We start from the raw sequence: 15,071 nt of genomic DNA on the forward strand, positions 1-15,071 counted from the left end.
GAACAAAGCTAGGAAAAAATGTTGTTTTGCCCATGTTGCAAATGTTCTTTGAAATGCTCTAGCACCCACATATTTTGAGAGAGAAACTGTGAATGAGAGGTGAAGGAGGGACACAGACTGGCTGGCAAGTGGACTGGGCCTGGTTAGGCGAGGAAGCTAGGACTGGGAGCTGGTGCAGCAAGGAAAGACTGCACAAGGAGATTGGAACTGGGGGCTTGGAGGGAGGGTAAGCTGGAACTTGAATGAGAGGATGAAATGAGGAGCACTAGGAGCCACTTGGCTGGTGGGGAGAGACAGAGACCAAAGCTAGGGGAAAGGTGGGGAACTGGGACTGGGCAGGTGAGGAGACTAAGACTTGGAACCAGTGTGGGGGAGAATGTGAGTTGAGGGGGGGGAGGCAAATCTTAAAAGTAGCTGGGCTGCTGGGGAAGAACTGCAAGTGGGCGGGCAAAATACTGGGACAAGGAACTAAGTGGAATATGTGCATTAGACAGATTGGATGAGAGCACAGAGAAGATGACCAGGACTAGGAGACAATGCAGGGGAAAGAAAGAGAGACATCAAACAAGGGAGCAGGAGGGAGAACTGGGACTGGGTGGGCAAGGAGATTGGGGACAAGGAGCTGGTGTGGGAAGGACACTGGGGCGAGTTTGTCAAGACAACTTGGCCTGGGTATTGGGAAAATGAGATGGGGAGTCAGTCTGGAGAATTGAATTTTAAACTGTGAGCTTGGGGAGGGAGACTCGGACTAGCTGGACAAGGAGACTGGGACGAGAAGCCTGAGGAGTGGAAATTGGGACAAGGAGTGTGGGTGGGGAAGAGACAAGACTGGGCCAGAGCCAGGTTGGAGAGGATAAGACAGAAGGGGTTGAGCTTGGGAGGAACAGCCAGAAGAATTTGTGCCCCCTCCGGAGCCTGGAACGAGAGCTAGTATTACGTGGATCACATACAGGTTTCTCCCCATGCCCCCCACCTCATTCAGTCCCTCGGGAGGGCCTGCTCTGGGGGGTGAATTAGGGTTATGTAGTGAAGGAGCCTGTTCCCTGTAGAACCCCTGCCTCATTGTTGCAGAAGCTGGAAGGTCTGTAGTAAATAAGGCAGGAGATCTCAGGAAGAAAGGACATTCTCATGGATAAGACAACTGAATGCTACCCTGGAAAACGGGCATCTATTCCTGCTTCTGCCACAGAGCTCCTGTGTGATGTTAATCAAGTCACTTAAATTTAAACCAAGCTTTTCTGAGGTGGTCACTAATTGTGTGTTCCTCATTTTCTGGGAGCTCAACCTGAGATGCCTCAGGCTTGATTTGAAGCCAAGCTGAGCATACAAAACTGCAAGTGAAATCAGAGGGAGCTGGGCTTGAATATAAAGATTGCTACAGCACTAAGTAATCCCAGGAATCTCAAATTGGACACCCAAAATTAGTGCATACTAATTACCTTAATCTTTCTGTGCATCAGTTCCCCATCTGTAAAATGGGAATATCATCCCCCACAGGGATTTTGTGAAAATAAAATAATCCTTATGGAGTACTCAAATAATATGATGATCACTATAGACTGAGGAAATTAATAATTCTTTCTTCAGAACAGGGTTTGAATAGCAGGCAGTAAGTAAGGGCCACACAGAGATCAAGAAGGATAAAACAAAAAACATTGAATAACTGCTTGTTAACTGAGTACAATTCGTCCTCTGCACTGAATGAGGCAGAGGTCCTGTGGAGAAAGTAGTATTATCATGTCACTGTAGGGTGACCAGATAGCAAGGGTGAAAAATCAGGAAGGGGGCAGGGGTAACTGGCACCTATATAAGACACAAACTCAAATAATCGAGACTGTCCCCATAAAATCGGGACATCTGCTCACCCTACTACACTGAATACTGTGTCATAATGCATGTACAAAAGGAAGCCAGATCATGGCTGCAAAAAAAGCCTTACTTCCAGTATTTCCTAACTTTTGAGCACTTGACTTTTCAACCTCAATAATGTTGTTTTAATGTAGTTTTTGTGTTTATATATATGTATGTATATATATATATATATATACACACACACACACACACACCTCAAAACCTCATTCTAATTCAACTAATTAAGATCAATTAAGAGATAAAAAGCATTTAATATAAGCCTTGTGGTGGATGAATTAACTATAATTAATTTAAAAAAAGAGTAATTTAGTTCAAAGAATCATCTTTTCGCAGTAAATTTAAAGAAACTACCTTGAGAACTGCTACATGCGCACATACACACACACACCTGCGTGTACTTTTTTGCAAAAATGTTTTAATTGGTTGAAAAGCAGTTTTTGTACAAAAATACTGATCAAAATTTTTTGGCCAGCACTAATATCTAAGTATATAGACACAGCTATACATACTTCATTTTTATGTCTCCTATCAATAAAAAAATTCTATTTTATTCAACACATTCAGGCATAAAAAAATGTCTCTGGTACCAGTTGAGAAAAAAAACCCTGGTCTTCTAGGAAGGGAGAGTATATACAGCAAGAAGAATAAATTCTTCTGTCTCCTCTGTGCTCCATGAAACAGAGCCCTCTGGAGTTCCACAGAATAGTCAAATTCCATTGTCATAAAGCTCAACTGGAAACGGGGTTGCTGGGGCTTCCTTATTCAATGGTTGCTGTGAAATGACTACATGGCCCTTGAATGCTGCCTTTCCCCTTTGCCACCAAAGGAGATTAAGATGACCGAGTGAACACAAAGAGCCACTCCAAGTCTCTGGAGCTGGAGGAAAGTCACTGCAATTGTCAGTCAAATGCCCCTAGATGCTTATGAGTTAAATAGAAATAGTGCCCAACTGGTACAGAATGAAGCTTTCAGCTCGAGTGAGGAATTTCCCCAGCCCTCAGGAAAATGAAGGGTAGCAGCCACAGCAATGCCCCTTGCCCACCTTCCACCCAACCTTCCCACATATACAAATCACTGGGTACCACCTTGTTCCCTACCCCTACTTTCTCTCTTCACTCTCCAACAGAGTCACTTCAGAGATGCTTTCTCCAGTCCCACATGACTTCCACAAGAAAACAGGCAGGGAAGGACCTATAGAGCATGTTTGTATTCGTTAGCATCCCCATAAATCAGCTCCATGGATTGTGACCATGAAGCCACTGTTGAGATGCTCTGTGTCTTCGTCTGCTGGCACTAGTCTGTTAAACTTCAAGACAGTCCAGGTCAATGCAGAGCCTACAAAGAGTTAAGGTGCTAATAGAGCCTACTATAAAACAAGAGCAGGATCTAGTCTTTTAACCATGAAGGACCAAATTCTGCATTTATTGAACCCTATATGTGCTCCAGTCCAGTTGCACATCAGCACAGAGCCGAGCACAAATTCTAATTTGTGACTGAATATACAGAACAGAGACTGATTGTTATAGGAGGAGAAAGTTAGGTGCATTTATCATGTACAGCAGGGGCACTTATAGAGTTTCTCGGGGGGAGGGGGAGAATATAAATGATACTAGCAGTATTTCTCATTCTAAGTGAAGAGGGGATATCGTACCTAACTGCTAAAAAGGAACCTAAGCGCTTCCACTGGAATTTTTCTTTATGGGACAGTCTGCATATTTTTTTTCAGAAGTGGATACATTCCTTCATAAACTCATTTCTTTATGGAGCCAAGGCCTCATAATGAGCTATTTTGATCCAGTTAATTAGCAGCTTCCATCCTCACCACTTTGATTAAAACAAGCATGATTCTAGGGTTGATAGGAGGCAGTAAGCGAATGCATTTGAGTAGCTTTGAGCTCATTAAAAGTTGGGCTGAAACATGCCCAAAGTCAGAAAGAATAAAATTTTGGTGGTCTCATCAAGACTGCCTCTAGTGCAAAACATAGCATTAAAACAAACATACAAAAAAATTACATGAAGCAAAACTGGCCGTCTCTGCTCAACATAGTGCAAGGTTTGTAATGTGGTAGGTGTTTTGCAGCTCATATCAGAGATGTTTTATTAGAGCTTTGTGCTTGAATTTGCTCAGCACCTGTGTACAAAACGTCTTTCTTAAATCAATGTTGCGGCAACATTGATTTAAGAAAGACATTTTGTACACAGGTGCGTTGCCAGTCTCTTTTTACTGATACTCACATTCAAACATTAAAAAAAGGATGAAAAGAACAAGTTTCATCTCCATTTTCACTGCCTTGTATGCAATACACATAAGCAAGAGCATATGTGATGTGTTTCTCAAAGGCTGCTTTGATGTATATCTAATATATATTTTATTTATACTCTCTTTTGTTTGGTGCAAAGATACTTAACTTTGATGTTTATCTCCTTCTACCAGTGGTTCATGTGAGGGAGGATGTATTAGACTTTGATCAGAGGCTTTGATTTATTATAGTCACTGTTTGATCAGTTACTTGCCCCATGAGTATCTGATCTACTTGGTAGCCTTTCCTATTTCATTTAAATTCTTTGTTATACACACAAACACCCCCATTTTATTTGTTTTGTTGTTAGGGTTTTGAGGGCTTAAAGACTCATTCAGCTCAATAACAATTTTTTTTTCTAAAAATTGATTTAAAAAAATTTTTTGGCAGAGTTATAAACTGCTGTTCTTAGGAATTTTCCATTAGCATGGCCTGCTCTGGATTTCCTTAGGGCAAAAAGTCATTCCAGTGGCAGGGTATGTAATTTGCTTTCTTCATTGACTTTTCCCCTGGTTATTTGTATTGCTGTGTTGCATATTCTTACAGATTTTTCTTGGTTAACCCCAATACATTCAACATTTCCATATGGTTCTTTAGAGACATGCTTATTTCAGAATCTAAATAGGATTTCAGGTTTCAATTTTTCTGAAAACATACAAGCTTTGAGGGGATTTGTTTCATATATTTTGGCAGTAGTATTTTTCTGTTATTTCATGAACATCTATGTATTTGATTTAGAGTGTATTAGCAATCTACTCTCTTTCTCTCTCTCTCTCTACGTATCTATCTGGTGCAGATCTCTATGGGAAAAAAAAAACAACACACAAAAATGCTATTCTTTCATAGGTTCCGAGGGACCATGGTGATCATCTAGCCTGACCTCCTGTATAACACAGGCCATAGAACTTCCTCAAAATAATCCCTAGAACTTTTAGACAAATTATCAAATCTTGATTTTAAAAAAATTTCTATGATGGAGAATCCACCAAGACCCATGGCAAGTAGTTCTAATCATTAATTACTCTGTTAAAAATTTACACCCATTATGTACCCTAATAATGAAATATATAAAATCATTAATATTAATAATACTTAATAAAAATAATCATATAAATGCCATTTTAAAATTGATTTTATATGGCATATTAAAAACTTGCTAGCTCAGGAGATTGGTAATGAGATAGAGTGTCTTTCTTCTCAAGGTCATCAGTTCAAACTCAATTTAGGCTAGTAGTGACTGAAAGTTGCTTGGTGGTGGATATTAGCGATCCTAGCCCAGCTTCTAATGGACAGTTGCTTGCCTCAGCACAAAATTCATCATCACAATTGGTGCTAGCTGGTACCTTTGTTGGAATTCTCAGCACAGAGGCTGAAAACTGAATGGGGTTTTGGACTACCCTCATTAGTCCCTTCAGGCCTGGCTTGCTGGGGTAGTGTGGGGAAGCTTGGATTGACATTGTCTGTTCCATAACTGTTTGTAGCTCAACAGTGCACTTCTCTCACTCATTTGACAATGTACTTTTGAAACTGTTGTGTGTCAAATTAAAGAATGTGCCAAATTCAGGCTGTATATTGAGTAAGCGGAAGATACTTCCTTTCATAACTTGAAACAACTATTTGCTTGCATTCTATCACGTTTACCAGCAAATAAACCAGGTCACATATTGTGTTACTTTACCAGTCAAATAAAACTTTGTCCTAGGGATAAAGCCTCAGAATGCTGATCAGTATAATGACCCTTGTCCCAGTATAATGTCCTTGAAATGTTATATTCAAATTTGCACAATTTGCATTGGCTGTAGTCCTTGCCTGATGCAAATCATTGGCAAGCAAATATTTTATGTTTTCCTTTAGTTTGCCTTTTAAATGCCAAATGAGGCCTTTTGTTTTTAAAAAGCAGCTCACTGGGCCAAATTTTCAAGTTCCTCCAAAAACACACCCTCAATATTTCTTTTGCTCTCATATTTTGCACATGCAAAACCCACCACTTGCACATGCAGGTTGGGTAGCTGTGCATATATCTACTGTGAAAGCACAAACCACTTGTTTGCAGGTGCATATGTGAAAGGTCGACAGGTGCAAGTGGGAATGAGTATATAAAACGTGATTTCTAGTGTTTATATAGTAGAAAGACATTTCCTCAGTATGCTGCATATGAAACCCAAAGGTTCTTGCATATTTAATCTAAAAGTGACTTCCCTAACGATTTCTAACTTAGACAAACATTTCCATTCACAAAACTCCTGATAACAGGTATGTTCAGAAGTACCTAAGTGACTTATGAACCTAAGGTAAAGTTTTCAGAGGTGCCTAAAGTCCCAGAGACATAGGATCTCTAAAGCCTAAATCACTTTTGAAAATGCAACTTACGTGCTTTTGAAAATTTTGACTCAACATCTCTGATAGCTACGGGTGAAAATCGCCCTGTACAAATGATCTACACAAGACTTTATGCACCACTATAGCCCCACATTTCAGGCCAGTTAGGGCACAACCGTGGACAGGTGTGACTCATACTTGTGCTACTCCAGGGGTAGTTTGGGAGGGATTTAGTCTCCCTGGGGAGTGCATTCACCACATCATCTTTTAGGACTGTAATTTGTATGATCACCACTGTGGAGGGAGTCATGATCTTGTGCACGTGTGAATTTCACCCAGAAGCTTCCATCTTCAACATCCTTGTGTTCAAATCCAAGTTAGTGGAGAGATCTGTGTATGATGGGGCAGATAAATTTTATCAAATTCCTTCGGATCCATATATGCATCTCCATTGTGATGATGTAGCTGAGGATAGAAAATCTACTTTTCCCTAGCATGTAGTCAGGTGTTCAGCCAACAGATAGCTCAGTACCTGGGATTATAAGGAAAACTGGTTTGTTTGTTCAGAGAACCTCTTCTTGGGTTGCAAACACTAAACACCCTAGTCATTTCACTACTGTCTTAAGGCATCCTCATTAAATCCTCATTAAATACTGATCTGGATTTAAGCAGATTTTCAAATGTGGAAGAATCTTGAATGCAACAGTTAAAGTCGTTAGCCCACGTGATATACTTCAATGAGGTCAATGTACAAAGATAACTGTGTGAAGAACCGGCTGAAAGATTTTTCCCTTAATGCCTTAATAAATTTCCTATTAGTGTTGTTATAACCTTTATGCAGGATACTGAAGCTCAGTTTGTCCTATATCAGTTAGGATGGGGTGTTATAATGAGCCATCCCCCCCCCACCCCCAAGACCAAAGCTACTCACTTTCTTAGGCTAGTTGTTTGCTTTCTTAGGTATGTAGAAAAAGACATATCAGTATTTCATATCCATAAATACGGTTACATGAATCATGCCCTGATTCCGGGGTTCTCAATCTTTTTCTTTCTGAGGCCCCCTCAACATGCTATAAAAACTCCATGGCCCACCTGTGCCACAAAGACTGGTTTTCTGAATATAAAAGCCAGGACCAGCATTAGCGTGTAGCAAGCAGGGAAACTGCCCAAGGCCCCACGCCACAGGGAGCCTCCCAAAGCTAAGTTGCTCTAGCTTCGGCTTCAGCCCTAGTCCCAGGTGGCTGGGCTCAGGGCCCCGGACTTCAGCCCTATGCAGTGGTGCTTCAGCTTTCCATCCTCAGCACCCATGAGTCTGATGCTGGCCCTGCTTAGAGGCCCCCCCTGAAACCTGCTTGTGGCCCCCCAGGGAGCACTGGATCTCTGGTTGAGAATCACCACCCTGATTTAGAAAGAACACTAACTTTTAAGCTGGCAACTACCTTTTGAAAGAGGTTAGCATCATGAACTTTGAATAAAAGGAAAACTGTTACAATCACACCTTTCTCTTAGCTATAATGCATCAAAAGCCCTGTTATAATTCTACTAAACTACTATGAAATAGAAAAAAAAACCTTAAAGAGTTTGTCTGAAGATATATATCCCTATGTGGCATGGTTTTATAGCATATATTAACACGGGTTCTTGCTGTGGTCATGCAGTGCAGAGGGTCACTTATCAGATTGTGCATTGAAAACAGTTGAAACACAATTTGGGGAATCGGCACATAAAAGAGAGAGAGGAGCAATGAAAAATGTAAAATGAGAGAAAAAAGAAAAGTGGAGCATTCCCTGAACACGTGTTTCTGACATTCTAAACCAAGTTCATGGTTGGACCCAGGTGTCTGATTGGGTACATGGACAATAAAGTTAGGTAACATTTGCAATTACTTAACATTGAAAAAAGCTATAATACCAAAAAATATAACTAAGGTTACACTCAGAATTCTTTCCCAATGTCACCTGCTCAAACTTTGTAAATATGTCTCTTATTCAGATGAAGCATTCTAGATTGGACTTTGGTTTCATGGTTAAGGGTTTAGAAAAATCCATTCATACATTTTTGAGTTACATGAGGAGGAATAGAATATATTTTCCAATCATAAAGACTGGGGGAAAAAAAAGTATGCTCTTTATTCTTGCTTAACTAAATTATGGCCAGCCTTTGCAAACAGACTTTTCCAGGCAGCTAGTCCTGAATGAGGACTAATTTGCAGGCCAATTTACAAACAAAGAAAGAAAACGTACTTCACTGCTCACACCTATATTTTTTTTCATAGTGATCTGAATCAACACACAGAATTGGAAAATACCTAACTTTTGTGGAAGTCCAGTTTCAGATAACACTTGAAATGAGCTCTACAGCTTTGTCCTAGACCTACTATGGTTATCTTGGACTTATAACATAAAGGGGAAGCTTTTATTTAGCATGTGACATTTATTGGCTGGAAAGAACATCAAAGGTTTATCAATAGGTTGACTCAAAATGATGAACATTTGTTTCTTTTTAAAAAGACAAAGTGCAATTTACCAGCATATGTAGTATTTTGCAGTTCACTAAAGTAGGGAAAGTGAGCTTCAAAACAGACACATAAGAATAGAGTTCTCAGCCCTTATTCTCTGTGGGTTATTGTTTGCATTAGCGAAGGCTGGGGAGTTGAATAAAGAAAATCCCATGAATGGCATTTCAAAAGAAAGTTAAGGGGTAAATCATCAGCATGATACATGAGGATTTTGCCACATGGCTTCCATTAAGGTGAATAGGAGTTACACAGTTAAGTCTCCACACCCTGAAAAATTAAGCCCAATTTCTTCTTTATGTTATTTAATTAGTCAAAATATAAACCTCAACAAAAATATACATTTAAATTTAAAGCTAAGACAGAAATATATCTTTTGGTAGCATGGATGTTTTGCTCAGTAGCATATCTAGCTATATTAAGGGTTCCTAAGTGCTTAAATCCTATGATAATGGGGTATCCTAAAGAAGCCAAGGACAGAAATAATTCTTTCGCTTCAGCATCTTCTTTCATTAAACTACAGTTGTTGGCAATACCATCACTAAGGACATTGCTTTTGACTCTTTCCCCTTTCAGCACGTCCCAGAAGTCCTTTGTAAAATCCTAAAGCCACCACTTCAGGTCCAGTTGTCTTGGATGTTTGGAATAAATGTTATGTTATTCATATGCCTACATGGCAACCATTAGCAGAGAACTGTAGACTTTTTTCTAGAATTACACCAAATCATGTTAGGGCTCAGTCAATCAAACCGCAAAATTTGGTTTTCAGGGAAAACCCCCATCCCTTGACAAATTAGAAGCCATAATAGGATGGAAATCCTGACTTGGTCATTTAGCCTCACAAAGGTAGCTGTGACTTGTTTGGTTAAAAAAAAAAAACTTGTGAACTAGATTTTGGCAGCATGAAACTTTTTATTTTGAAATGATCTTTCAGACACTGAATGTCAATGCTTTCCAATCATTTTAAATTATTTGCTATTTATGCAAGAAGTTTTATACATTGAGAGCGAGCGAGAGTGAGAGCACAAGCACACTACTATACTACAAGTATAGAATATGTCAAAGGCAAATTGTTTCAATGAATTTAGAACCATGCATTTAGTATACTCCAGAAATAAATATTAGCTAAATATATGCAAGACACAAATCTTTATTTAAAAGAAGTTTGCTAACCAGTGAATTCAGCTCCTTCGTCAACTCCTGCCACAATCCGCAGTTTTAAATCTGGATCATTCTTCCCACTTTACTGCACCTGGAGACAAACACACAGTTGTAATTTAAATAAAAAAGGACTTCAAAAACAAGCAATCCCACAAATAGGAATATATCAGTCTTTGTCTCTATGTAGACAGCTTTTATAGTGAGAGAACTTCGCCTTGTTCTTATTATGTTTCATCAGATCACTGAGTTTGTTTCTGATCTCATCCTCTTTTCTCCTACATTTAACTAGAAAGGAAGGCTGATTTTCCATGTTACAAGAAGAGCGATAACATGGTCCAGTAGACAGGGAACTGGAGGGGGAGTCAGGAGATCTGGATTCCAATCTGGCTCGAACACTGACCTGCTCTGTGACCTTTGGGCAAGTCACTTCTTTTGTGCATTGGTTTCCCTTATTAACTCTTAACCTGCACCGTCTACTTAGATTGCAAGCTCTTTGGAGCAGAGATGGCACAATGGAGTCTCAGCTTTCATTTCATACATGCTTTTGCAATATAAACAAATCATTATACTAAAATGCAATAATACATTCTGAAGCTTTCAGTCAAAATTCTACTTTTGTTCTAATTCCATCCCATCACAACAAGTAGCCTGAACAATATTATAGAACATGAAGTTTGATTCTAAGAAGCTTCGCAGGTAGAGTTCAAAAAGACCTGTTAAATCATCCTGACCACTGTAGTTTCATTGCATTCCCTTAGTAGCCACAAGAGGTGATTGAACCAGTAATGAAATCATAAGCATTTTGGCAAAAAAATAGTTTCTACTACTCATCCAAGACTGCTTCAAAAAAAAAAAAAAAATCCCCTCCTCCCTCCATTCTAGTCATCACAGTCAGTACCACTACAAATCCAAACTGTGAGGCATCTATCTATACTCAATTTGTTACAGTTATTCCAAATAGAAAACCTCTCTCAATCTTTCTGATATTGCTAGAAAGGTGCATTTTCAGGGAGGATTCATGTCAATCACCCCAGTGTAGAATTTCCTTTTTTCATGCTTCTATCCTTCAATCTACATAACAACTTTTTAAGATATCTAGACTTCAAAAGGGTCAAAAAGGATGGTTTGGAAGACCTGTGATCTTCTGACTAGGATAAGGTGTCAAAAAATATATTGTTCCTGTTTCTCCTACTTCAGTTCACCAATCCGGAGCAGGCTTGAAAGGTGTTCCATTTAAAATAATAGATACAAGGTGCTATAAAAGAAGTATATGATCAAGAACAAAAATAAGGGAATATTTCTTAACTATTTTCTTCAGTCATGTTCTCTCCATTTCAAGCACATCTTTATTGATCAACCTGTTTGTATCTCATACACACACACACACACACACTATACTCGTGTGATATTTCTTCACTATTGTGCCTATCCCTTAGCATTTATACTACTGGGCTCTTTTTGAAGGGCTATTTCACACATTGGGCCATGTTAACAAGGTGCAACCACCGCTTTGCACCCTCAGGCTTCTCTGATGCGTGCTAGACCCTGGAAATGGGGAGAGTAAGGTGACTTAAAACAACCTCTCCCAAGTCCCATATTTTAATTAGGGAGAACCACCACAACACACATTTCAGGCATTATTTCCATATACCAGTAAAGAGCAAAAGAAGGACATCAGCCTATTTTTTTTTCTATGCAGGTCACCTTTACAGATGATTTACTATCAAGAATCTTTGCATGAGTGACAAGATATTCAGTGAAATATTTTTAGGGAAAAAAGTGATGAAGGGAAATTCAGCTAAACTTTTTTTTTCCTTCCTTGACATTACTCGATAATCTCTTTATCTGGTCTTATTCCAACAGAGTTAGAGGCAGACTGTTATTTCCCCACAGACAAATCCCACCCCCCAGCCTACACACATCTTAGTACTTCAAACTGACAGTTACATTTTTAAATAGTGGTTAGTTCCTTTGAGATGCATGGCCAAATTCTGTGTACACATATACTTCAGTAAGGCATGTCTAGCTAGCAGGCCTCATTTGGTGCATTGTAGGTCCATGCAAGAGACCAGAATTTCGATAGTTCCAGATGCACTGTGGATTTTAGTTCAAAGCCCTGATGGTCAATGTGTTGCCTTGTTATTTAGGAGCTTGATCCAGTCAATGGAAAGTTGTAAAAATAATCAGACACAGAACACATACATCAATCTCTGCTTCAAAATGAAGAACGTAATCCTGCTCTGACATAATGGACTGACTTGTAGACAAGCCCTTAAATATACATGGAAACTTAGCATGTGGCAAGTTCAGGCGTAAATCTGCAGGCTACTAGACTAAGTTCCTATATGTACCCTGCTATCACACACTAAAAGTTCTTTCGTTTGCTGATAGGAACCGAAGTACATCAAAGCATGCTATGGAACTTTTAATGCATAGTAGGAGGTCCATATGGCAATTTAATGCACAACAGGCTAGAGTGACACAGACTTATACCCTAGGTTGTTGGTTTCAGCCTATTGCTTGAGTTTGTTAAGGTTTGCTTTTTCTTTTTTACCTTACTTGTAATTCACACAGGAAAGTAACTGAAATGCTTGATAGGAGACCATAATTTAAAAAATAAATAAAATAAAAAAGGCATCTTCAAAAATCCTCCGCTTCCTTTCAAATTATGTGAGGTGCACCTGGACCTAGCAATCAACCTTTAACTCAGAGCCATTCATGACAAGAGTCTAGAGAGGCAGACAGAAAAAGACCAGAGAATGATATAAAGGAACTCTGTAGGAGTATTCACTTTTGCTGAAAGAAGGCCCTAACCTTCTTTTCTCCATCAAATTCACATAACAGGTAATAGAAATGAAGGAAAAGATGTAGTTAGAGAGATAATGAGGACTGCCAAGGAAGGTTTTGGAAAATGACTACTCACTTTGTGACAAATTTATACCAACAGAAGATTCCATCAGAGGTACAGGTGAGAGGCTATCACTTCCCTTTAGAAACTCACTCCTAGCACCCTGCTTTCCACTTCGAACCATCTGCTCCTGCTTATTGAAAACCATAAACTATATCATTTCATACCAGCTGAGGATGTGGTCCCCTGTATATGGAACGATATGACACAATTAAAATGTAAGACACAAAAAGTGGCAACAAACCACATATCCAGACACAGCCAAATCAAGCACTATGCTTTTAAAATAGGTTCTTCCCTCCTTAGCAATTCTCTGCAGATTATGAGTGGCCTCATCTCGATTGTAGTCAACACTGCAGGACTTGGATCGATGCTGCTTTGTACCCTGTGTAGTCCAATGTAATTCAGTAACATTTTATCACTCTCCGTAAGTTTAAATGGCTACCCAAGGGGCAGGGCAATCTAGTGTTAGGCCCCTACTCTTTTATGCTGTGTAAGCTCCAGGTGTGGAAAAGCCTGATTCACATACATCGTTCTGTTGAAGCCATGTTACCCATTGACGCTCCCATTATGCCTTTCATGCCTCCTACTGGTGATGTGGAAGTAAGAGACAATGAGTACATTATGTACACAGGTATCAGAGGGGTAGCCGTGTTAGTCTGAATCTGTAAAAGCAGCAGAGAACCCTGTGGCACCTTATAGACTAACAGCCGTTTTGGAGCATGAGCTTTCGTGGGTGAATACCCACTTCGTCGTACGAAAGCTCATGCTCCAAAACGGCTGTTAGTCTATAAGCTGCCACAGGATTCTCTGCTGCTTTTATGTACACAGGGTCAGCATTAACCTTGCTGCTACATCCTGAAGAATTTGAGGGGAAGGAATGCTGAAGAAAGCAGATAGGCCCCTAGTCTGCCTACTCCTACACAACAGAGCCCAGCGTGGAGGAGCTTCCATGGAGCAGGGGACAGGTAGAGAACGAAGCTGCAGAGGTGGATATTCTCCTTTTTCAGCATCACCTCAGTCCACTCTAGGGCTCTGCTAGGTTTCTGTTTCCTCTGATCCCTGAAATGAGGGGAGCACGTCCTATGACTAATGGAAAAAAAATAAAATAAAGTGAAGTTGTCAGTTGTGAGCTTCCTTACATATCAATGCAAGGGAGTAAGGGGGTGCAGTGAGCCTCCTCATGTCTTTGCTTGGGCTACTTGCTTTGCTAATCTGCTCGCAGTGGGGAGAACAAGAGCCAATATTCATTATCCCATTAAGAGAGTAGGGCCTTGGCCCTGTGTCCCCAATATGCTGTCTAATCCACCAGAGTCATAAGCTATAATTAGCTTAAGGTTGGTGAAGCCATTCACACCTGTGCAAAGTACATGTAAAATTATGAGAATAGCACTAAAATGCACCTTCTTTGCTTAGGCATAAGTGACTATTCAAGATAAAAGGCAGTGGAGAATCAGCATATAGGAGTCTAAAGTAACTCTGAATAATAGTATAGTTATTACGCTTTATCACCATCAATGATGCTCTTAAAAGGGGATAATCATTATCATTAATATAAAATTAGGTTCAAATGTATGACAGTATATGAGGAAAATATGTCCATTATTTTATTGTATTAGATCTGCAAGTATTTTGCTAAATGGCTTTTGCTTACTGTTCTGATTCTTTTTAATTTGTGTTAGGTACCCATATGCAGAGGCCAGAGACGCCACTAAAAATCAGTCAGTGCTTTTCTGTTATTACAGTACACTGAGTTTACTTTCAGAACGTAGGGAAATGAATGTGGCTTTGGACCTGATCCTGCATTCCCTGTGCCTCCAAAAACCTCACACGTACAGCAATGGGATATTTAGAGGCACAAGGAATGCAAGATTAGGAATCAATTCTGTAATGATAAATTTATTATTTACCATGTTACTTAGTCGTGCCTATGGGCCAAACTGAGATTGGATCCCCATTGTGCTAGCCTTTGTATAAACACAGAATGAGATAAACA

At 39.6% G+C, this 15,071-nt stretch overlaps 1 protein-coding gene across 4 annotated transcripts in view; it reads right to left on the minus strand.

Moving 5' to 3' along the window:
* Positions 1-15,071, minus strand: part of CHL1 (cell adhesion molecule L1 like) — a 193,696-nt gene that overhangs the window by 135,892 nt on the left and 42,733 nt on the right. For all 4 annotated transcript variants that reach the window (XR_012657127.1, XM_032794614.2, XM_032794616.2 and 1 more), the window contains exon 2: positions 10,180-10,258. The gene's annotated coding sequence lies outside the window, so the exon portion shown is untranslated. The remainder of the gene's footprint in view (positions 1-10,179; positions 10,259-15,071) is intronic.

This window comes from Chelonoidis abingdonii, chromosome 17 (assembly GCF_003597395.2).
Source record: "Chelonoidis abingdonii isolate Lonesome George chromosome 17, CheloAbing_2.0, whole genome shotgun sequence".
In the NCBI taxonomy this organism is placed as follows: Eukaryota; Metazoa; Chordata; order Testudines; family Testudinidae; genus Chelonoidis; species Chelonoidis abingdonii.